General features: G+C 44.8%; 1 protein-coding gene across 1 annotated transcript in view; it reads right to left on the reverse strand.

The window, feature by feature from the left end:
• FHL1 (four and a half LIM domains 1) overlaps positions 1-17,155 on the reverse strand; it is a 103,990-nt gene extending 86,835 nt beyond the window's left edge. Inside the window, exon 1 of the mRNA XM_020969788.2 lies at positions 16,969-17,155. The gene's annotated coding sequence lies outside the window, so the exon portion shown is untranslated. The remainder of the gene's footprint in view (positions 1-16,968) is intronic.
• Between the last annotated feature and the right edge of the window lie 7,698 nt (positions 17,156-24,853).

Raw genomic sequence — 24,853 nt, forward strand, 5'->3', positions numbered from 1 at the left:
CATCTCCAAGTCTGTTTGGTTGACTGTCCACTGCTCCTTTCCTCTTGTTCACTAGAGAATGTAATACCTCAAGAGGCAATAGGCAGTTACAGTGCATTGTCTTTGTAGACTCCCAACCATTTCCTGGGGTCATTTTTTTTGGGGGGGGGGCTAGGCAATGGGGTTAAGTGACTTGCCCAAGGTCACAAAGCTAGTTAAGTGTTATATGTCTGAGGCCGGATTTGAACTCACGTCCTCCTGAATTCAGGGCCAGTGCTCTATCCACTGCACCACCTAGCTGCTCCCCTGGGGTCATTTTCTAGACTGCTAGGTTGTATAAATTTTCAATTGATTGGTATGGGACGGCTTTTCATATGATTCCTATCTTGTGTGTTCCCTATACAACCATCAAGAGGTGATTCTTGACAATGAACTCAGGCGTCATGTCATTCCTGGTCTAGATCAGAGATGTCCTGAGTTGAAACCAGAGCTAGGTGTTAGACTTCTTTCAGCTGATTTCTCAACTAGGAGATATGCTGGATAAAAGTCTTTATGTGCACTCCATCATCTGAGACTCCAAAGCACACATCAAGAAGCAAGTGTGGCTGTCAATCAAACTTCAACAGGTGTGGAGTGTGGCATTATCCTTGGAAGCATGGATGGAAGTGTCCTAGAAAAGCTACAATGATAGAACTGACCCTTTTGCTCAGGCCTGAGGGTCCCCAGCATGATCAGTAGGAGACACTTGAGTATGTACTCAAGGCTTGTGTCTGGCCTCCTTGAGGGAAAAAAGGGTCAGTGCTCTTGACCTCTTGGTTCCTGCCAAGGCCCACACCTCCTTAAATGGTTTGCTTACCAAATGTCTTCCTTGGTCAGAGTGGATCCTGGCAAGGAAGCCATATACACAGAAATACTTGGCCTACAACACCTAAGTAACTGTAGAAGCTTTCTGTTTTCAGCTTGGGTATACCTATGCATCCTGGGTAAAACAGTCCATCACCAATAGGATGCTGCTTCAATTCTTCTTAGCTCATCACAGGGATAGAATGGCCATATACACAAGCTTGAACAGCTTGCTAGTACATATACCCTCCAAGTATATGGTACAAGTTGGTAGCATCATGATTTGAACACATCATGCACAAAACATACTTCTCAAGAGATTTCTGTTGTCATCTCCCTTGACTTGCATCCAAAGCCATCATATATAGCTTGCCTGACAACAGAATACAATACTCTGAAAAGCACCAAGTGTTTCCAGACTGTGCTTCACATGTCATCCAACTATCTACCGCAGAAGCCTTGCCATCTGGCCTGAGGTTCTCTCCCCTCTCCCCACTGGGGAGGACTAGACCTCTGAAGACCATGAATCTCCACCCCACTCTTAACTCCCAGGAGTTAATCTACTCAGCTTTGGGAACTGTCCAGTGGCTATGCTGTCATGAATGGTGAGTATGAATGTAATCTAACCCACCATATCTAATCTAGCAGGCCCCAGGCCATGCTTCAAAGCCCATTCAGCCATACACCCTGGGAATCTTGCCATCCTCCCTACCAGATGCAAGCACTCATTCCCCCCACCTCTTGCTTTGGGAACAGTAATCTAATGCTAGCCACCATGGGAGGCAGGCCTCCCAGATCCCACATACATACTCTAGCAAAACATTGAAGTTCCTACCAGGCCAAATAATAACCAAGCAATCCAATGAGAAACTATAGTGAGTGGCATCTTCCCCTCTGCAGCCCATGAGACATAGGAAAGGACCCTCCCCTACAAACCTCCAGCCAAGTCCACACTGGTACCTCAAAGCACTGAGTACTGTAGTGAATTGAGTACATGTGGCCTGCACAGCTCTATGTCTGGAGGCAGTAAGAGCAGAAAGATGTACTGGAAAAAACTCCAGAGTGTCCAGAAAGCCCCAGAATGGGAGCCCTGGGGAGAAATAGTGGGCAGACACTAGTGTAAGGCACAAAGGTAGTGCTCTAGAGCTCAAAGTGGGATGGGCCCAGGGTCTCTGAGGTCCCTAACACTCTGTTCTAAGACACCAGAGAGAGCCCTGAAGAACCTCAAAGATCCAGAGTGGGGTTGAACCCTGGGAGGTAGAGGTCAGCACAAGAATCCAAGGTATAACCAAGCAGAGCTGACCACCTGACCCAAAAGTGCAGCAGGAGCTAGAGCTTGGCTCTGGCAACAAAGCCTTGATTTAGGACCTAAAGCTGGAGAGGAGTACATTCAAGAAAATATCACACCCTTTATCAAGAATTATTGCAAATCTAATTCCATGATAACTGTAAGCAGAGACTTAAGGGGAAAAAAATGGGTAGTCCCCAAGGACTACATGAATACTTAGAAAAATGATGCAAAAGATAAAACTTGAAACAAAGCCTTTGGAGTAAAGAACTGGTAGAATAAATAGCTAAGAAGAAAAAGTAGCAAACCTTACCCAAGAAATGGAATCCCAGAAAACCAAAATAGACCAAACAAATCAATGACTCCATGAAACACTAAGAAATGTTAGAATAAAATCAAAAGATTTTAAAAAGCAGAAATTGTTAAGATACCTGATATCAAAAACAACTTGACCTAGAAAAATAGGTCAAAGAGTGGGAATTTTAAGAATCTTTGAATTCCCTGAAAACCATGTTTAAAAAAATATGAAGCCTGGAAACTATATTTCAAGAAATCATCAATGAGAACTGTCCAGATCTATCATAATCAGAAGGCAAAGCAATTGAAAGAATCCACTGATCACTTCCTGAAAGGAATTCCACGGGGAAAAGTTCCAGAAATGTCCTAGCCAAAATTCAAAGCTCCTGGGTCAAAGAAAAAATATATCACAAGCATCCTGAGAGGCAGTTTAAGTACCAAAGAACTACAGTGAGGATCAAACAAGACCTGGCAGCTTATATGAAAAACTAAAGGAGATCTTGGAATACAATATTCTAAAAGTCAAAAGAAATAGGCTTACAATCAAGAATAACTTACCCGGCAACATTCAGTATAATCTGAGGGGGGAGTAAAATGGACATTTAACAGAAGAGTTAAATAATATAAACCGGGGACTAGATGGTTCTTTTCCAAAGGTTTGAGGAAAATAAGAAGGAAAGATAGGAGGGAAACATTAGTATAGAAAGAAGGAAGAAGGGGGTAGAATTTTGTATTTTTCATTATTAGCAAGAAAATTTCATTATCAGAAGAAAATGTAAATATGGTGGAAGGGATGAAAGGAGGGAACGGCCATTAGCTGAACCTCACTTATTTGAAACGGGAACATTTCACATACACAGAGTTCAGTGTAAAATGCATTAAACTCAACCCAGAAACAACAAGGAAAAAAGAATTATGAGGGAGGGTATAAAAGAAAGAAATGGTCACAAACAAAATAAACTTCTTTATCCTGAAGGATTAAAAAGGGAGGAAGAAAGCAAAACAAAGAATCTAAGGGACGTGGTACAAAAACGTGGCATATGAATTAATGGAATATTGTTATTGCACTGTAAGAAGTGACAATAGACAATTTCCAAGAATCCTGGGTAGTATGAACAGATGCAGAATAAAGTGAACAAAGACAGCAATGCTGTCAAGAAAAACCACTTTGGAAGACATAAGGATGCTGATCAATGCAATGGCCAGGACCACATGTCCAAAGGATTTCTGAGGAAGCAAACTACCCACTTTAGGATAGAGAAGTGGTGGGCACAGGGTGAGGAAGGAGGTATACATTTCTGGACACAGCCACTGTATGGATTTGTGTTGCTCAGCTAGGCATATTTGGTAGAATTTTTTTCCTTTGTTATTTCTGGTTAAGAGGGGGAGGTTAGCATAGTGATGCCAAGAAACAGGGAGAGAGAGAAGGGGAAAGAGTCAAAAGAAAAGGGGAGTGGGGGAATGGGGGAAAGGAAAAGAGAAAGAGGGGGAAGAGAAAAAGAATACTCCATTATAATATTTTTTAAATGCAGAGAACAAAACAACAGAAGTACAGTCAAGCAAGACAGTTTTGAAGTGATGGGTAACATTGTGTACTTTTAAAAATAACAAGCTGTATAAAGATGGAGATTCACAATTTCACATATAATCCTCTTTTTGTATTCTGCTATGTGTGTGGATTTTTTTTTTAGTGTTTAAGGGCAGAATTTTAAATTAAGGAGGGAATGAATTGACTGGATCATGGGACCACTCACTTCACCACCACTGTGAAGCCTACACTAACACTCCCTTCTCCAGCCACTGTTTTTTTCCCCAACTGGTGGCACTCCTCTGGACTTCCCTATCATGCCCCAGGAACCTCTTCTTCCTGCAAGATCAGATCAGCCTTGGTACCCACCCCTTTTTCGGAATACTGTGTCCCTCAGGTCCCTCTGATGGGGGGCGGGGCAACAAAGAGCTCCTCCCCAAACCTTCATTTAAAGAGTGTGCCCAGGCCAACCATTTCTTCATATTCTATCCAGCTGCACTCCTCTGCATTCCACCATCATGAATTCACCAGGTACCTCCCCTATGGACCCCTCTTCCTTTCCAGCTTTCTTTTGTGTGTTGTCCTCTCTCATTAGACTATAAGTTCCTTGAGGGCAGGAATTTTTACTTATTTGTATTTCCAGCAATCTGTACAGTGTCCAGTACATACATAGTGTGTACTTCATAAATCTTTACTATTACCCTATGTGTTATCTCTACCTAATAAAATGTAAGCTTCTCGAGGGCAGAATAAAGGCCTCCACTTCTGTTTTTCTATTTCCTGGGCAGCGTCTGGCATGCAGTAGGTACGTGATAAATGCCTTTCTATTCATTCATTTCATAAGGCATTCATTCAATGAACTCACCTCCAAGATCATGAAGTCTATGTGTACCTTGAACCAGCAGCCCTCCACATAATTCAAGGTGCATTACTGCATGTCTTTGTTCTAAAGAATCAACACGTCAAGTGTTCATTTTGGCATACAGTTGCATGTATACAATGATACCACAGATGGCCATACTTAAAACATGCCACCATACCATAACTTTTTGAAAGCAACTGGCCTAGTATATTAAAAAAAAAAAAAAGAAAAACGTCAAGAAACCATACTGTCCAAACATATCTCCAAAAGTACCAAGGCTGTTTCAAATGAGAAAATGGGGGTATTCCAGCTTTTATTCAGTTCTCTCTCCTTCCAAAAGAAGCTATTAAGGGTTCAAAATAGGGCACTAGAGCCTCAACCACTATTTCCATTTTTTTTAGTGAAACAAAAAACACAATTAGTTCATTTATTTCATTTAATACAATAAAATAATGGCAAGAGAAGTAACATTAGAATATCCTCTTCATAAACCTAGGGTACACTCTCTAGAAACACATGCATTCTCAATGACCTGGACATATGGAGGGGCACATAATAAAGAGATGTGACCAAAGCACATGCATGGAGGAGCTCCTATAATCACAGAAAGGCAGCATACGCTGCTGTGTGGGCATCACTCACAGCAGGCAGCGCACAGAGCAGAGCTCCACAGCTACAGAACTCATCCAAGGGCACCAGGATAGAAGCAGCCTTGGCTAGGCAGCACATGGAGAGGAACCCACAGCAGACAGCACAGCCTCCTGCGCAGAAGCGCGTGGGGCAACACGTGGGGGAACACCCACATGGGCAGGCACCAAGCGTGGAGGGGGAACTACATGGGCAACCAGCACACGAGGAAGGGCACACAGCTGGGCAGGCAGCACACGGGGACGGGCTCCCCCCCTGAAGCATTCACGGAAGGGCACACGTGTGGCCACGCGGCATACAGGACAGCCCTGTGTGGAAGCAATCGTGGAGGAAGGCCTACGCGGCTGGGTAGCAGAAGCAGCAGCATTCCTGCGTTGTGGAGGGGCACCCATTTGTCCAGGTATCACGGGGATCGCCCAAGCAGAAACAGCAGTGGAGTGGTATACATGTTGCCAGGCAGCATGTGAAGTGGGGCACACATGTGAAACAGCTCTAGGCCAGGGGACACATACCTGGAAGCTCTCAGGCAGAAGCAAATTGGGAGGAAGAACGGCGGGCATGCAGCACAGAAGGGGCGGCCCCCACAGAGGCAGCACAGGGGGTGGAGGAGCCACCTGGACTGGCGCCAAAGGGATCATGGAAGGGCCCACGTATACAGGAAACATTTGGAATGGCAGAGGTGTGAGGCTACGTATAGCCAGAACACACAGGTGGAAAAGCAACATATACCTCACACCCTGCAAGACTGTTAATGTTTTCTGACGTCTGTGAACTGCTCCTGCTGTCTGCTCCTCTGCTCCTGAAAGGCATAAAATCTTCGCTGAGCTCAGTACTTCACTGTATCCCGTAGTTCTTAGGCAGGGCTCTGCTGGGTATGAAGGGCACAGAGTATCTCCCTGCTCTCAGTTTCCAGGCCTCAGCCAGACTCCATCAGTCTCTCTGAGCCTAGAGCCCAGAGGTTTTTCAGTCAAGGTCCTTCCAAACCCAGACATCAGACTAAGGAGAAATCCTTAGCTGCTTTCTCTCCACCAGGAAAGAAAGCTGTCACTTCCTTTAGTCTTAGCTACATGGGGCTTTGAGAATCTTTGCCTTCAGGAGTCAACCTCTCTTAAGAGCACAGACTAAGCAGCCAGATGGAGCCCAAAGCTTTTATGAGTCTGTCTGTGAACTTAGGCCAAGAACAATGTCTCTGTCACAAGCACCTATCTGACTCAGGGTTAAAAAATCCCTTTCTGATTTTCAGTCAATTGTGGACTGGCATCCTAAAAACCTTTCCTCCCCTACCCCCTCCCAAATAGTCTTTGCCACCAGAAGCCAAATTACTTTTTTCTTTTTTAAACAGCAAACACTAATTAGCCTAAGATTCCACAGGCAGTTAATATGTCTTGGAACTTTTCTGCACCTTACAAGGAGCAATGTTTCTGTCCAAAACCTCTATCTGACTAAGTTTATAAAATCCCCTCCAACTTCAGTTAATCCCCGAGTGATATCCCAAATGGCCTAGGTCTCAGGTCCTTTTTTTCTTAACTTCTTCCCGCCAAGATCCACTGGCTCCCAAGTAAATGAAAGGGAAAGAAGGACATTGAGTACTGTTAAACATCTAGGTGGATAAGAGGGAAAATATCCTGTATTTCAATCCTTTGTTCCAAATTCCTGACTTTTTTTAGGAATCCATGTGCAGCAGCAAGACTTCAGGGATTGGAGCAACCCTAGGTAAGGAGAAAGTGCAGGAACATCACAGTGACCAAAGGGTTAAGTTAAGTAGGCTGGTGGGGAGTCTTAAACAAGAATCAGCCCCTGTTCAAGGACAGCAATCCTAAAAATGTACCTGGTAGCTTACATAAAGCTGTCTGGACTTTTGATAAAAGGAAGGAAGAAATGAAAAAAAAAAAAAAGAAGTTCACGTAATTTTGTTGCGTGTTTGAAAGGAATAGCAAAAGGTGCATAGTAGGTTAGCAGTTTCATGTACAATTATCTTTTTTATTGTTCTTTGTCATAGAAATGCTTGCTTTATTCCATAAATTAGGGGGAAAAAAGTAGGAGCAAAATTTCCAAGGCAGGGGGAGAGAGGACAAGGAAAGGAATAGGATTAAGGGGACCTCAGGCCCTGGTCTGGCAGAGACTTTTCCATGGGAAACAAAGCAAAGCAATACAACTCTTTTGCAGAGGTGGGGGAAGATGATTGTGTAACACTATATAAAATGGAGGCCCTGGTTGATGTGTTTCTAAGTTCTGTTGAATTCTTCTCTTCTATAGTCTTTTTTAAAAATAAAGGATGGCTTTGTGGGAAGGCTGGACTCGGGGTGGATATACTAGGAAATGTAGATGTTATTAAAACAAAAGGTATAAAAAAACCGATTTTAAATCTTAGCAACAGATAAACAATATAGTTTGTCTTCTGTATTTGCAAGGAAGCTTAATTGTAGCTTGTTTTTAAATATGTGTGTATACCACTACCACCCCAAAACCATCCACCCTAAATCCTGCAAACAAATAAGAGCTCAGAAAGTCACTGCCAACAATTGGCAAACAACCATATCCCTCCTGTCACTTAACTGGGCTTAAAACCCGGCCACGTGCATTAACTAGCATGCTTGCACCATTATCCATTCTATTTACCATCAATTTTTCTGTTGTTTTTGGTTTTTACCTTTCCTTTCTTTGGGATGATCAGGGTTGGAGGATCCAGATCCCTGATTCCCTCAGTGTGAAAGCCTGGGCAACTCTCCTTTGCAGCTTAAGAGTCTTGGAGAGTTTGCAGGGCTCTCCAAGGTGAAGTGATTTGCCCAGGGCCACAGAGCTAGAATCAAGCAACAAGCTTTGTTAAATGCCTACCACGTGCCAGGCACTGTACTAGATGCTATGGGGGTTGGGGATAGGGGAAGAGACAGACAAAAACCATGAACTAAGTCATTCCTACGCTGAAGTGGTTTGAGTACATGCCTGAGGAAAGGCTTGGAAGGAAGGCTTGCCCCTTAGCCACAAAACCATGTTTCTTCATTCTCCTCTACATTGGCCTAGGCAAAGTCAACTTATGTGTCTTTTTCTTCTGGTTCTGCTTTTTTTACCCTCCATCATTTGACAGATGTACGGAAGCTTAACCTGAAACATCATTCTGTCTATCCAAAGAACCTGCCCTTTCCGGCACTTGGACATGCTTTCCAGTATCTTACACGTCCCTCTAAAGGTGAACAAAGTTGACTTTTGTATGGGGACACTCCGACCCTGTCCCATTCAGGAATTTGACCACAAGAGAGGGGCAGATAAAGCCATACCAAATGCTCACTTCATCAAGAGGCCAAGTAACTCCGGGTCTCCCAAGTCCGCTATTATAAAACGGGGGAAGGAGAGGAGGAGGAGAAGAGAGCCAATAGGCTCTAAGGTGCCTTCCAGTTATAACCTTCTATGAATCCAAATACTGACAGCACAAATAGCTCAATGCATACACTAACTCAGAGTGAATGAAGAGATTGTTAATTAGCCAAAGGCAAGACCTCTATACTGCCCTAGCCAAAAACCACTCTGAGGAGAAAACTTTTTATATCTAGCCACCCATAACGCTGCATTCAAAAGAAAGCCAAAAAGCCTGTGGAAAGAATCCTTGGAAGAACAGATATGTATTTTTTAGCATGGCCCCTTATTTCACAACTAAAGAAACTGAGGCCCTGAGGTACAAAATAATTTGCCCACATTCACAGAGCCAGTTAAATGACTGAGAACCAAGTCTGGTTTGAATCCAGAGCTCTTCCACTCTGTCTACCTAGGATGCTCCCCCTTCCCCATCTCTCTGTCTCAGAATTCTCAGCTTCCTTCCAGGATCAACTTGGGTACTACTCCTCTACACACACACAACCCTTTTCTGCCCTTGCCCTACGTCGTCATTTTATATTTACTTTAATTGACCCCTATATCCATTCCCCCAGGAGAAGAGAAACAGGAAGTCATAGCTAAAAGCCATGGATTATGCCAGAAGATAAAGAATTAGCTACCTGCGGTCCAAAAGGCAATGCAGAGGCATGCACAAGCTTAGCATATTACCAAAACTGAATTGGGTGGAAGGAGCATGAAAACTACCAGAGAAACATAGGGTCAGAAATGCATGTGGGAAGCCCCGGGGTACTGGAGGGAAGATGACAGCTCATGGGTCCCCCAGGAATCTGCACAATGTCAGATGGTCTAGAGGGGGCCTCCCAGTACCTTGGAACAGATACAGAACCTGGACAAGAGTCACACAGGATGAAGGGTTGTGAACAGGCCGCAATCTGTACCAGTGGCGGGAGTGCCCACATGTCTGAGACCAGAGGATCAGGGTGACCTTCAAAGGTCAGGTCATCTCGTCTAACTCACTCATTTACGGACAAAGAATTGCAGTGAGCAGCAGCAGCACCAGGATTCAAATTCAGGTTTTCTGACTCCAAAACTGGCATTCTTGGCATTGCGTCACACAGCCTCATCCTCTTTTGCACAGGACACGATCTGGATTCCTATCTGGTAGCCTTTGAGGATTATCATCCCGCCCTAAAGGCTTTATTTTTATTAAAAACCTAACACCCACATCTAAAAGCAGTACAACCAATTAAACCTCCTTAGCATTACAGTGAATGTCAGCACAAAAAGGGTCATCACCATTTTTTAGTCACTCCCTTTAAGTTCCTACCAGGGTTCTTGTTCACATTGACAAAAGCAATTTTCTGTTACATTGCGAGCTCATTGGCCATTTGATGTCTCTTTTACTTCATCATCACGTATAGTGCTGTTTTGTTTACTTGATTCACTGTAGTTCATTCAAGTCTTACCAAGTTTCTCTGAATTTCTCGTATTTGTTGTTTCTCATGGTGTAATAACATTCTTTTATATACCACGCTTAAAGGTTCAACCATTCCCCAACATATAGATACCTACTTTGTTCCACTTTATTACCACAAACAGCACTGCTGTAAGTATTTTGGTAAATATGGGCCCTTTCTTTTTCATTTTGGTATACAGGAGACCTTTATTTCTCATTCTGGTATACATGGGCCCTTTCTTTCTTACTTTGGTATCCACAGGTCCTTTCTTTCTTATTTTGGTATACACTTTATTACCACAGACAGTACTGCTGTAAGCATTTTGGTAAATATGGGCCCTTTCTTTTTTATTTTGGTATACACAGAACCTTTCTTTCTTATTTTGGTATAGATGGTCCCTTTCTTTCTGTTTTACATTTCCTTAGAGGACATTGCTGGGTCAAAGATATGAAACAGTTTACTAACTTTTTTCAGAGAATTCCAAACTGTTTTCAGATGGTCTGACTACAGTGTTATGACTGTTGGCTGTGGGCCTTCATTCTCAAACAGCACCAAAACAACATTACTGCGTTAGAGTCAAGTCACAGTGTGTCCCTCTGTGGCTGATCAGACCAACATGAGCTTGGAAGGCTCTACCACAGGTCAGCCCAAGTAGTCCACGTGCACATTTGATGTGGATTCTCTAAATTTGCCCATCTCGCATTTCTTTTGAACTACTTCAATTCTGGTTTGCTCCTAGAGCACAGCACCCTCTTTGATGAGGGCACAGTATAATACACAGGACCCAACAGGAAGTTAGGCTCCCTAAATTGGTGGAACCCTTCCAATATCCTGTTTCTATCTTTTATCCTCTTTGCCAATTTGATGCATGAGGTAACACCTCATGCTTTTGTTGGCTTTAATTTGAATTTCTCTTAGTAGTGAGTTGGACTGATCATCTTTATGGTCACTCACAGGTTTGCATTTCTTCTTCTGAAACCTGTATCTTTTTCCCATTTATCACCCAAGGAATGGCTCTCAGTCTTATAGATTTGGGGCAATTCTCAACATATCTTGGACACCAGACTTATCAAGATATATTTGATGCAAAGGATCCTTCCTCCTACTCTTCTTACTCTAACCGTATTGATTTCATTCACTCCTCACTATCTTCCATTTCAAATAATCCCTCTTCCTGCTATAGCCTCAAGACCATCATTGCCTGAGGTTTTCTGGTGAGATCCCTGGTTGTATTCCTTCCCTAACCTTTTCCCCATGCCACTCTGAGGGTGCTGGTCCCTGCCCCAAGATGAGGACACTGGTGGCCTACCTTACGTTGGAGTTGTTATTACTGGCTCCAGTGTGAGGAGCTTGAGGGACTACCTCGTAAACCCTTCCTCCTGCTCCCTTGGGTGTCTTCATTTAAACCAGGTGGTCCTCCCTCTAAAAGCACCAAATACAAGGCCCCACTGCTTTCAGCACTGACTAGCCAAATTTTCCTGCAAAGCCTTTTTAGTCCCTGCAGAAGAAATCCATGCACTCGTGTTGCTGTTCAGTTGTGTTCGACTCTTCTTGGCAAAGATACTAGAATGGTTTGCCATTTCATTCTCCAGATCATTTGACAGATGAGGAAACTGAGGCAATAATCCCACTGCTGCGAATATATTCTGAAAATATTTCAATCATGCCCTCTGTCCTCCACCCTCCCCCAAAAAAAAAGCTATTGAGAGTTTTTCATGGCAGCAATCCTTGTCCTTACAAAAAACTGGGAAGTAATCTAAATATCCAACAATAGGAGAACGGTTCAATCCATTTGGACACATTCACATAATGGAATTGACTGATGAGTATAACAAAGTAAAAAAAAACTGGACAGACTTTAACGAAATAATATCAAGTGAAAAAAGAGGAACCAAAAAGAGTATTCATTATGACCAAAGGGTAAAAAGTGAATGGGAATGTATGGGGAAAGACTCCCTGGGAGATGACTCAAACATTATGATCTGTTTTCATGTTAAAATGACTTGACAAAGGAAATTTAATTAGTTGTGCAGGCGTTTGCATTCAATCTCAAATTCACAGTACTTTTAAATGGTCTCTTTTTTTATATTTAACTTTGAAAATAAATGTTAAAAACAACCAGTTAAAGGCAATTCATGGTGATCCAAGAACTGCATCATCTCTAGTTAATAACGTTGCATTTCAAATGTTACACAGGTAGTCTCCTACTCTACCTAACATATTCTGTGGATAAAAAACAGGTAGGCAGCTGGAAAGCATTTGGAAGACTTCATATTCAAAGGATTAAAACAGGGGTTCTTAACCTGGGGTCCATGAACTTTTTCAAAAAACATTTTAATCACTGTATTTCAATAACACTGGTTTCCTTGGTAATCCTCTGCATTTTATTTTATGCATTTACAACCCTAATTCTGAAAAGTGACCCATCCATAGTCTTCATCAGAATTATGGCTTCCAAAAGATGAACAACCTCTCTTTTAGAGCTTCAGAGCAGAGGTATGCAAGCCCCTATAGCACCCGGGGTGTACTGAATAAGGGATGTGGGAAGGATAAGCTCTCTAGGGTAACATGACATAGTCCAACCAATATACAGCAGGAATCACTTCTAGAACATTTTCAACAAGTGGGTCCTATTAATCCTCTCCTTGAAACCCTCCAGTGATGTGGCCATTCGCCACAAGCCCACTCCACTTCTTGACCTCTAAGTGAAAGGAAGCTTTTCCTTAGATCGGGCTCAAATGGATTTTTTTAACTATGCTATATACAACTGCACTAAATGAGGACACCTCCCAATATCCAATGGGCAGAGGAAATAAGGGAAAAGATTGCAGTATGTTAAAGGAACTCTAGACAAGGGATCTTTTGGAGGAATCTTAAGAAACAAATCCTGAGAAAAGGAAACTCCAGCTAGGGAGGGGAGAGGTTAGGTCACCAGCCCAAGGCCACTGAAATTACCATGAAGAAAGACAAACACAAATAAAGAGACTGATCAAGTGTCCAGGGCCCATGAGTCCAAAATACCTGTGGTCTAGTCCAGCAGGGACTTCCAAGATCTAATTACTTAACCTATCTGTGAGTTATCTAAATTCCTTCAGGGGACTCCTGTTTTGTCCAAGTAAAGTTGGTAATGTGGAGATAAAGTCTGAGGGGAAGCACTAGCTAGCAAAAGAAGGCATTAATGCCTTCAAGCAAGAGATTACCTCCAATTTATCCAGCGTATGTATTAGAAGCATCTACACACCCAAGTCTTGTATGTACATAATTGTAGGTGGGCAGCCTCTCCCATTAGATAGGGGACTTCTAGGGGACAGGATCATTTGGCCATTGTCTCTCCAACACTTGGCCCAATGCCTAGCACATCTCAGGCCTCAATAAATGCTTGGTGACTCAATGGGACTTAGCACAATCACTTACACATAGGACTTGCTTTAGAAATGTCTGTCAGGGTAGACTAGAAACTGCCTGTCTACCTTAGTAGAGACAGTTAGGAGGCAAAAGTGGTTAGAAAAAACCAGCTGTATAACTACTAATACTTTACCAACACACAATAAAAGCCTGTAAGGTAGGTCTGGATACACATACAAATGTATAGTTAAACTTCCATATGACCATAAGGATCACAAGAGTTTACAGAGTCAATAAATAAAAAAATTGATTTCTGTAAGTACACTTTATATTGTAAAAATGATTACATTACGTAAGTATAGGCCAGGGCTATGGCTGTAAAGCACCCACCCAAATGCCTAAGGCAAAGTAAAATGGGGAACAAGAAGAGAAGGGACAGTACTCAAAAGATTGTTAGTCTTAAGGGTCAAAGCTTTACACCTGAGGCCAGAATATTCTCCTAGGGGTTTGATTTGTAATTACTTATCAAAGAGATTTTTAAAACTCAGAAAAAAACCTGAAATACTTAAAATTTTCCCTGACCCCCCCCCCCAAAATCTGTTTGGACTGATCCTTCTCTTGCAGCAAGTTTCAGGGTTACAGTTTAAATTAATTAAAAGAAACTGAGTCTCATTCAGAAACCTAGACTTCATTTAAAAAAAAAAAGACACTGCTTTTCCCTCAAAATGAAGTTTGAGAACACTGGGCTTAAAATATCAAAAGCCCTGTGCAGACATGAAGTAACATGGCCTAGGAAAAGGTCATTGGTGTAACCAGGGAGACACGGGTTCAAATCCTGCCTCAGACACATGCTAGCTGTGACCAAGAGCAAGTAACCTAACAGTTACCCCCCCCATTAGTTTTTGCAGTAGCCAGAGCACTGTCATCTCAGTTTCCTCAACTGTAAAATGGGCATAATAACAGCACCACCCTCCCTCACAGGGTTATTGTGAATATCAAGTGAGATAATTTTTATACAGCCCTTGGCATTGTGCCAGGCACATGGTAGTTAACGTATAAATGTTTACTCCCTTCCCCTTAGCTTAACAATGAGTATAGCTGAAGGGAGTTTCTATAATGTAATTCTCCAAACTGATGAAATCAGGCAGGTCCAGATGCCTGCCCCCCCCTGCACCCCCCCAATTTTGGTTTCAAAATCTATATTGTCATTTTAAACCATGTATTTATCAATAAGGTGTTTTGCACAACAACCTGACCTATAGTATAAATATCATAATGCAGAGGATTCTTATCTTTTTTGGGTCATGGACCCTTTGGCAGCTTGGTGAAATCTATGGAGCACTTCTCAGAATGTGACTTTTAAATTCAGAAAATACACAGGATTACAAAGTAAACCAATTCTGCCAAAATCCAGTTACTAATTTTTTTTTTACATTCACAGACCTCAGGTTATGGACCACTGTCTTAGGGTGATGAGGACTGAACCCATGATTTCATGCATCTAGGGAATTTCTGACTGTGGAAACTTAGCACCAATACAGGTTGGTTGGCACCTAAGCAGCAGAAAGTAAGCCCTGAAGCCAAGTGACATGTATTAAGGCCCACATCTGACACACATCAGCTGTGGGACCCCATGCTCTTGACACCTATTAACCTTGGTTCTCTAGGCAACTCCCACAAACAGATCTCCTGGAAAAACACCATCACAAGCCAAACAAAAATTTTAAGACAAAGCAAAGATTGAAATTATATTTTTTAAAAAATGGTAAATTTGTGTGTATATGTATGTATATGTACTGTATTTACATGCATGTATAAATGTATATGCATATATTTGTATACATATTTATATACATACACTCAGCACAGTAAGTAGTGATTGCTTAAAATCTATTCTTAAGCAAATAAGAGGTCACAAAGGCAAAATTAGTGCTCCCATTGAGCTAGGGGTGTAAGGATTTCCTGCAAGACTATTTCTAAAGATCACAACATTTTGCCTTGGAAACTAAACTTGTACCATTGTACAAATGTTAACCTTTTTAGGAAGGTTTTCATCTAACCCCAAGACAAGAGGAATTACTTCATCAGGCTTAACTTACAGAAACTTTTCTTTTTTAAACATTCCCTAGATACGATAGCTCCAATCTGTAAAACTGAACATTCTCCAAGTTCAACTGACAAGGGGCTAAGATAAACATGTTTTTACTGGATTTTAAAAGTAGAGTATACCCCAACAAAACATGCCACTGAATCGAGATCACTGATTTTTTTTCCCTTAATGTTAGGGATCCTCAAATCTCTGCCCAGATAAATGAGAAGGTGAGTAGAAAGAAAAGTAGAAGGAAAAGAAAGCACAGCCTGCCTGATTGGACTATTGTGAGAAAAATGCCTGAAAAGTACTCTAGAGGTATGAATTATTGTTCAACAATTAGAGTCTGCTCCAAAAACTTAGGACAGGACAACTTCCTTGGATGCCAGGCCTTCAGAGGGGAGACCATCCTGCTGCCCTTTGAAAATCTTGGCTTTTCACCCTAAAACCCACTAATCTTGGACCCACTGAAATGCATGGTCTCGAGCCCATACAGGGTTCTTTCTCTGCAGCTCTCACTTGCTCTGCTCTGTACACGGCTCTGGGGGATGGAAGAGAAAAGTAAGGGACGACCCACAGCTCTATGGCACTGGGTAAGTCTCCTTACCTTTCTTAACCTCACAAAAACAACCTCAGGAGGAGGGTGGTCCAGACGCTGGACCCCCCCCCCCATCTTTGCCCAATATGAAAATGAAAGTCAGAAGATCTGAGAAGCTCAGGGGAGTTGACATGCAGGAGAAAGAAACAGCGCTTGGGATTTGCTGGGATTCGGTGGCCCTAGGTCATACCAGATGCTTACTTACTAGGAACTGGGTGACCTTGGACAAATCACTTGGGCTCCCTGGGCCTCAGTTTCTTCCTCCATAAAATAAAGGGTAAGGTCCTCTAAGTACCCACTCGTTTCTAAAAGTCAGGATGCATTTCATGGCAGGGCATTCAACCTCTGTGACCCTGGGAAGTTGACCGTCTCAGGGTCACTCGAGTGCGAAGGAAGAAAGGTAGGACTGGAATCCAGGACTGCCTGGCTCCAGGTGCCAAGGCTTGGCACTCTCGGCCCCGACCTACCTGGTGCTGGGGGTGGGGTGGAAATGAAAAAGGGGATCGGCCCAGAGACACCATCCCGGTTCCAGGGACCCTCTCTCCTTGGTCCTACACGGGAGGAACCCAAAGCACAAGCCCGAAGCCACACACCCAGGATCCTCACCGGCCCCCTTGGCCCTCAGCCCAGGACGACCCCTAGTCACCCCCTCCCATAACCCCCTCCCACCCACGGAGAAAGGAGAGGAGGCCAAGCGGGCTTACTGTGGGTCCGAGGCTGGGAGAGGGGCACTACTACTGCTGCTGCTGCTGCTGCTGCTTGAGGAGGAGCCCTCAGAGAAGGAAGGTCAGGAGGCGGCCACTGCCCGGACGATGGACCACAACAAGGACCTCGGCGCCCCTGGAGTGAGGAGCAACGGTGCGACCAACGAGTAAACCCAGGGGCACAGGGGGCGGGGACGGGGCGGGGCGGGCCGAGCCGGGCCGGCTGGGCGGGGCGGGATGCGGAAGAGCGCCCCCTGGGGCTGCCCCGGGCGCAGCAGTCCGCGCTAGAATCCTCAAGCACGTGGTCTCTCTCCTCCTCCTCCCACCGCGGGCTGCCCCACCCCTTCCCTTTCTTTCCCTTGCGTTCTAGTGCTTTCCATGACTGCTCACGCGGCATCCCAACCTCGAATAATACTCGGCACACGCGGCAGAGGGGAAGGAAGGAAAAGGGGGCAAAGGCTTGGCAGGCGGCCCTAGGCTGCCCCGCGGGCTGCTCACCAGGTGGTGGGAGGCTCTGTTCCGTCAGGTCCCCAAAGTCTGGGGTGGGGGTGGGGAGCTGCCTAACGGCTCCCCTCTTGGGGGAGGGGCGCCGCGCACCCTGAGGAGGCTGCCCTGAGTTCTGAAAACACCGCTCAAAGACACAAAAGGGAAATCCTCAAGTGAGCTGTAGCCGGGGCACCAACGGCACCCCAGGAGGACCCATTTGGGCCTAGGACTACCCACCCACCCATCCAAGCCCACTCCTGCTCTACCCATTTACTTACCCACTCGGGACCGCCCCCCCACCTATCCACTCAGGACCTTCTCCCCTTCCCCCCCACCTGCCCACTAAGGCCTATCAGCCCCAAGACAGATAGGCTGAGGCGCCTCTCCATACCTACTCTACTGCTCTTCAATGGCGGAAGGCGCTGGCGGAAGGCGGGGCACGGTATATATAGGGCACCAGCGCCCCTATTCAGAGGTGGAGCTACTGCACATGCGGACAAGGGCTCAATCATCCCTCCCCCCACGGGCCCTGGCCACGTGTCTCTGCTGGGTCTTGGGCCCTGTTCCGGGATGCCACATGGGCTCTTTGTGCTAGGAGCCGACTGCCAAGGGCTGCGATCCTAGTGAGCTTCAAGACCCTCCAGCAGTCTGTCCTTTTATGGATAGGGAAACTGAGGTGTCGCCATGCTGCTTAACCTCAGTTTTAATGGGTGACGTTTCCCTGGCCTTGTCAGCACACATCCTCGGGGGCTGAGGTCCATAGGCTGAGTATACCTTCATATGAGACCACAAGCTGAGAGGGCAGTCCTGGGCTGGCATGGACAGAAAAGGACACTGGGTAGCCCAGCAAAGGCAGAGGGAGGAAAGGCAAAGACAGTACTCCTTTTCTTTCTCCCCTCCCCCTCTGGAGGCGGTTTCAACACCTGCCAACAGAGGGAGGGAGGGAGGCCAAAGCACCTGAGGGTCCCTCAGGCAACAAGCATTTATTAAGCACCTACTGTGTGCCAGGCACTGTGCTAAGAGCTAGGGATTCAGAGAAAGACAAAATCCAGTCCCTGCCCTGGGGGACCTCACGGTCTGATGGGGGAGAAAACACATGGGGTACATTGGAGATCATCCACAGCGGGAAGGCCCCAAAAGTAAGGAGGCCTGGGAAAGGCTTCCTGTAGAAGGTGGGACATTAGCCGAGAAGTGGAGGAAGCCAGGAGGGAGAAAGGAGGAGGCCCCGGGATAGGGAACATGCCAGCAAAAAGGCTCAGACTCTGGAGATGGAGTGTCCTGTGCTGGGAAGCCAATGTTACTGGATCACAGAGGATGCTGGAGAGAGCAAGGCCTAAGAAGATAGGAAAGGTAGGAAGGGGCCGGGTTATGAACCTCGTCAAAAGCCAAACACAAGATTTTGTATTGATCCTGGGGGTAATAGGGAGCCCCTGGAGTTTAGGGGCTGGGGGGAGGGGTGACCTGTCAGACCCAGGCTTAGGGAAGATGCATTGGACACCTAAATGGAGTATGTACAGGAGTGGGGAAACTGCTTGAGGCAACATGCCAACCTGCAGGTTCTTGCAACAATCCAAGAGTGAGGTGAAGAGAGTCTACACCAGGTTTATGGCACTGTCAGAGAACAGAAAGGGGCAAATACAAGATATGTTATAAAGTCAGAAATGACTGGAATGAACAAATGATAAGATATGGAGGATGAGAGTGAGGAATTGAGGATGACATCTAGGTGGTGAGTCTGGGTGACTGGCAGGTAACTCAGAAGTTAGGAAGACGGAAGGGTTTGGGGGAAGATAAGCTTAATTTTGGACATGTTGAGTTTCAGACATGTACAAGCAGTTGAAAGTGGGAGAATCAGGAGAGCGGTGTCATAAAACCTAGACAGAGAAAATCAAAAAAGAGGGCAATGGACAATGTTAAAGGAACAGAGATGTCCAGAAGGATGAGGATGGAGAAAAGTCCATTAGATTTGGCAATTAAGATATCGTTGGCAACTTTGGAGAGTTGCTTCATAAATGCTTACTGATAGGTTCAACCAAGGTGTCCTGGTACAGGGACATTACATAGAACACTTCCAGGGGCAGCTAGATGGCACAGAGGCTAGAGCACCAGCCCTGGAGTCAGGAGGACCTGAGTCCAAAGCTGGCCTCAGACACTTGACGCTTACTAGCTGTGTGACCCTGGGTAAGTCACTTAACCCCAATTGCCTTGGGGGGAAAAAAAGAACACTTCCAGCTTCAGCCAACTTTAGACAATAAGGGATCCCCAACTCAGGACAACATAGGGCAACGCATCCTCAAAACTCAGCTCAGGATATCTGGAATATTATATCGAGGTCGGGATACCAGAGTTCAAGAAGTACATTGACAGGTTGGAGACTGTCCAGAGGAAGGCAACCAGAATGGTGAAAGGCCTTGAGTCTACATTGTGGGAACATTGGTTAAAGGAACTGGGAATGCTTGGTCTGGTGAAGAGAAGACTCAGAGGGGATATGAGAGCTGTCTTTAGTTTGTATGTATCTTATATTTACTTATTATCTGTGAACATGTTGTTATAACCCTTCCTCCAGTAGAATATAAACTCCTTGTGGGTAAGGACTACATGACTTTCACATCCCTGGCATGTAGCACAATGCTAGGCACTGAAAAAATACCTTGATGGATTGATTGAAGTGTTTAAAAGGCCGTCATATGGAAGAGGGATTGTTGTTGTTGTTCCGTCCTTTCAGTTGCGTCAGATTCTTTGTGATCCCTTTTGGGGTTTTCTTTTTGTTTTCTTTGCTAGGCAGTGGGGTTTAGTGACTTACCCAGGGTCACACAGCTAGTAAGTATCAAGTGTCTGAGGCTGGATTTGAACTCAGGTCCTCCTGATTCCAGGGCTGGTACACTATCCACTGTGCCACCTAGCTGCCCCTCTTTTGGGGTTTTCTTGGCAGAGATACTGGAGTAGTTTGCAATTTCCTTCTCTAGCTCATTTTGCAGATGAGGAACTGAAGCAAACAGGGTGAAGTGACTTACCCAGGATCACACAGCTAGAAAGTGTCTGAGGCTGAATTTGAACTCAGGTCTTCCTGACTCCAAACCTGATGCTGTATCCACTATGACACCTAGCTGCCGGAAGAGGGATTAGGCTTGTTCTGTTCGGCCACAGAGTGAAGAACAGTGGGCCGATGTTTCAGAGAGGCAGGTTTCTATTCAATGTTAGGCAAAGGTTCCTAATAATTAGAGCTGTCCCAAAGGGAAATGGACTGCCCTGGAAGGTAGTGGTCTTTACCCTGGAGGCCTTCAAGCAGAGGCCAGAGGATCAACTGTTCAATTTATTGTAGTACACAGGTTGGACTAGATGCCGGCTAAGGCACCATCTCTGAAATACTGTGGTTCTATGACGTAGCTGGGCTCTTCTGGTGACAGGCAGGAGTATATACAGAATCCAGTGCCCTCAAAACAAGAGTGGAAAGTCAAGTGCCAACTTCTTTCTCCCCTGTCCCACCCCTCCCCCCAAACACAGGGTATAATAATAATAATAACAATAACAGTAACAATTATATAGCATTTACTCTAGGCCATGCACTGTGCCAATCAATGGCATTAAGGTATTTGTGTCTATCTGCCCGAGGCAGTGAGCAGCATTGATTGCCCTGACCTTCTAGAACAAGGATTTGTATCTCACTCTTTGGAGGCTTTTGGAAAGTTCAGCAAAATAAAATAATAATAATAAAGGGACTAAGTGGATTTTTAAAACATGTTTGTTGTTACATTTTGGTAGAATGCTTCAGCTCTGACAAGGAGGTGAGAATATGGGGCCTGGGGTCAGCCTGAAAAAAAGAGTCTCCCCATAAAAACTTAGAGCAGCATTGCAAATGATAATATTTTTCCAGCTAACAGAATATTTTTAGTCTATTCTCCCTTCAGGAAGTAGTCACCTCATACAGTAAATGATAATGCCATAGATAGGCTCAGGTATATATACATTGGTAGAAGGATGGCCATACCAGGAGTGTATCTCAGGACATCACAGATCCTTTGTGTATTTGTATAAAATGCGGATGATAATAGTACTTGTAGTGCCTACCTTGATGGGTTGTTGTGAGGAAAGTGCTTCACAGACATTAAAAATACTTTAGAAATCGGCTTTATTTTATCTATTCTTTTTTCCTTCCCTAAAAGTGTTTGAATGTAGAAGTGTCCTGCATAGCCCCTTCATAGTGGTGATGTGATATGATGAAAAGATCTCCACTCTGAGCCTCAGTTTCCTCCTTTGTAACATAAAAGGATTGGATTTAGATGACAGGCATTTTTTTCCCACCTAAGATGAAACCAGCTGGAGAGGGGGCAGGAATGATGCTACAGACAGAAGATGATAGGGGGAAAGCCATGAAGCCCACGCAAGGCATAATCTTACAAAGGGTGTAGAGTTACACCAAGAGAGGGTGCAGCTCCATCTTTCTGCTAGCACAGGACCCTACTCTCTTGCCCTCTCCCAGGGCCAGCCTCCCTCCTCACCCCTTTCAAAAGCCTGGGACCGGTGGACCACTAGGTTTGAGGCATGGGGACAGAAGTCTTTGGTCCACAGTAGGGAAGAAGGGTGTCCCTCACCATGCTGGCATTGAGAATGGCCTTCTCTGGTTGGGACTAGCTTTGATTCTCTAATGCTCCTTCCAGGTCTAAAATTCTATGCTTCTTTGTTGCATAAATAGACTTTATGTGCTCAGAAGTTTTTGGAAGTCTACCTGGGGCCCATGAACTTGTTTGTTTGTTTTTTTGAATATATTTTGACAACTATATTTTCATACAATTGGTTTCTTTTGTAATCCTATGTAGTTCATTTTATGCATTTAAAACCATGAATCTGAGAAGGGGTTCATAAGCTGCCCCACACTGCCAAGGGGCCCGGGACCACAAAACAAAGTTTAGAACTCCTGCTCTGGACCTTTGGTGGAATGGAAAACCCACCATGTTTGGAGGCAGAGGACCTGGGTTCAGGTCCTAGCTCTGCCAGTGCTACCTGTGTGTCTCTAAGTAAAATCCTTCCCCTCTCTGGCCCCCTTTTTTCTCATCTGTAAGACAAGGCAGCTGCCTTGGATGGCCTCAGAGGCCCCTGTCAGCTCTGAATCCCTGACTCTAAGTAACTTGATCTCCTGGGCAGGGGGAAAAAAGAGACTGTTCAAAATCGCTAGTGGATTAGGCCCTGCCTGCTGCTCCCTATATGGCCCTATTTCCAAATAAAGTATTGCCACACTTCAAACTCAATCCAATCTGGATGCCAAATCACAGTCATTCACCTTCCATTTTGCTTCAATTTTGCCAAAAGCATCCATCAATAAGCAATATAAATTTTCTTGTTCCTCCGAATTCAACTACTGGTAACACTGAGCTGACTCAGAGCACTGTTTAAACAGGAGCCGAAGGGTACAGCACCCTGGATTAAGAAAACCATTACCCAAAGCACAGCCTCGCCCTCCCAGCCTGAAGCCCAGCTACCTCCCTGCTTTCTCTATTAACCCTTCCCCATGACCTTCTGTCCTCAGCCCCAGCATCTCTGAAAGGGAAGATCACCTTTTATAGTGTTGTGACCTGATTTTGAAAGGCTTTGCTGGAATTGGTGGTTTTCACTTTTTGGATTTCTAACCCATTTGTTGAATATTGTTGTTAAAGAGTAGGGACTGTCTTACCTTTCTTTCTATCCTGAGTGCTTAGCATGTAGTAGGTGCTTAATAAATGTTTCCTGACTGACTGAAATAAACTGGATGTGCACATGTATTCCTGAGACATGTGCTTCCAAGTGCAGAAGTGTGGGGCAGTGGGAAAAGTACTGGATTTGAACACCGAGGCCCTGGGTTCAAATCCTGGCTCAGCTGCTTACCAGCTGTGTGACCTTGGCCAAGTCACTTAAAACCTCCCTGGGCCTCAGTTTTCTCATCTGTAAGATGACAGAGGTGGACTAAATGGTCTCTGAGGTCCCTTCCAGCTCTGGCTCTAGAAACCTCCAGTTACTTTTCACCAATTGATATTTCAGTTTTGTCTGGTCACTTCACCTTGAAAGTCACAGGAGACCATACTACAAGGAGGCCTGAGAAAAGTACAAAAGTGACAGGGCCAGGCAAAGTGCCCTGAGAAAACCAAGGGTTTGATGGACACACATGCACACACACGTGGACACATACATATGCACGCTTGCGCATGCGTGCGCACACAAACCTCCTTAGCAGTACTGAGGTTCTTGATAAATTGAATTGAAATGTCAAGGAGGGGACAACTTTTCTCTCAGCACTAAACAAATCAGAGCTTGAAAACTGATCTAATTTTAGGATTTCCAAATGCAGAAAGACTCAGGGTAAACCCAATCAGCTCTAACCTACCTTGGCAGGCAACGTGGGGCCAGGGAAGGAAATAGCTCTGAACTCTGAAGGATGCTGAACTTGGAGTCACTGGGCCTGAGCTTTGACCCCAGCTTTGCCACTTACTGCCTAAGTGACCTTGACCAGGTCACTTGCTCTCTCTGGGCCTCAGTTTCCTTTTCTGTAAATTGAGGGGGTAGAACCAGACAACCTCTAAGGTTCCTCCCAGCTTCAGATTCAGGATCAGTAGCTTGGCAGCTCTTAAGTGTCCTTTCTTTTGCTGCTTTATATGGTTGGGGGGGGGGATGTAGGAGGAAGCCTGAAGAGCACATGGTTCCAGGAAAGCTCTTGGTCCCAGCTCTGGTGTCCCTGTTGATGGGTCACCAGGGTCATGCTCCAGTTCTGAGTGTTGAGGTCTACTTTCCCTAAGGTGAATCCTGGGAAATAGGTGAAGCTGCCAGGAAGGCTCCTCCCAGTCCTAGATAGCAGTTTATGTTTCATGTTCAGATACTAGGGGGAGTGAAAGAAAAAGAAAGACACACCCTGAGGGAGCAGGTTGTAAGGAAAGCATTGTGTTCATTAGCAATACTCACAGGTCAGGGAGTCGTAAAGTTCCGGAACTTGGGCTTGAGGACTGACTGGCTTGGGTGCCTTTGTTTTAACTGGCTTATCTAGATCAAACAGAACCTAGGGTTTCTCTAAGGGAGACTGATAATGAGTCAGGGGACTGCAAGGGATAGGGGTGCATTTGTTTGCCTGGGACTTTCCTGCCTGTGCAAGGTGACTTAGTATTCTGGTGGGTGAGTCTCTGAGAGCTAGCTGGCCAGGTATCTTCACAGCAGCTCAGGGGAGAGAGAGGCCAAGAAACTGGAATCCATCACACTAGTGAATTCTTGAACAATTAAGCATAAAAAGTCCAAGCTTCCCATCCCAAACAAAAGAGATTCTGCAGAAAAGTGGAGAGCATTGTAGGGGTGGAGTGTTCTCTAAATGCTTCCATGTGTTGTGTGCTGCTTTACGGGGAGCCCCTAAGAGATGTCAGATGATGATGGCATCCAGAAGAGA

Source organism: Phascolarctos cinereus, unplaced genomic scaffold (assembly GCF_003287225.1).
Source record: "Phascolarctos cinereus isolate Bilbo 61053 unplaced genomic scaffold, phaCin_HiC Scaffold_8;HRSCAF=390, whole genome shotgun sequence".
In the NCBI taxonomy this organism is placed as follows: domain Eukaryota; kingdom Metazoa; phylum Chordata; class Mammalia; order Diprotodontia; family Phascolarctidae; genus Phascolarctos; species Phascolarctos cinereus.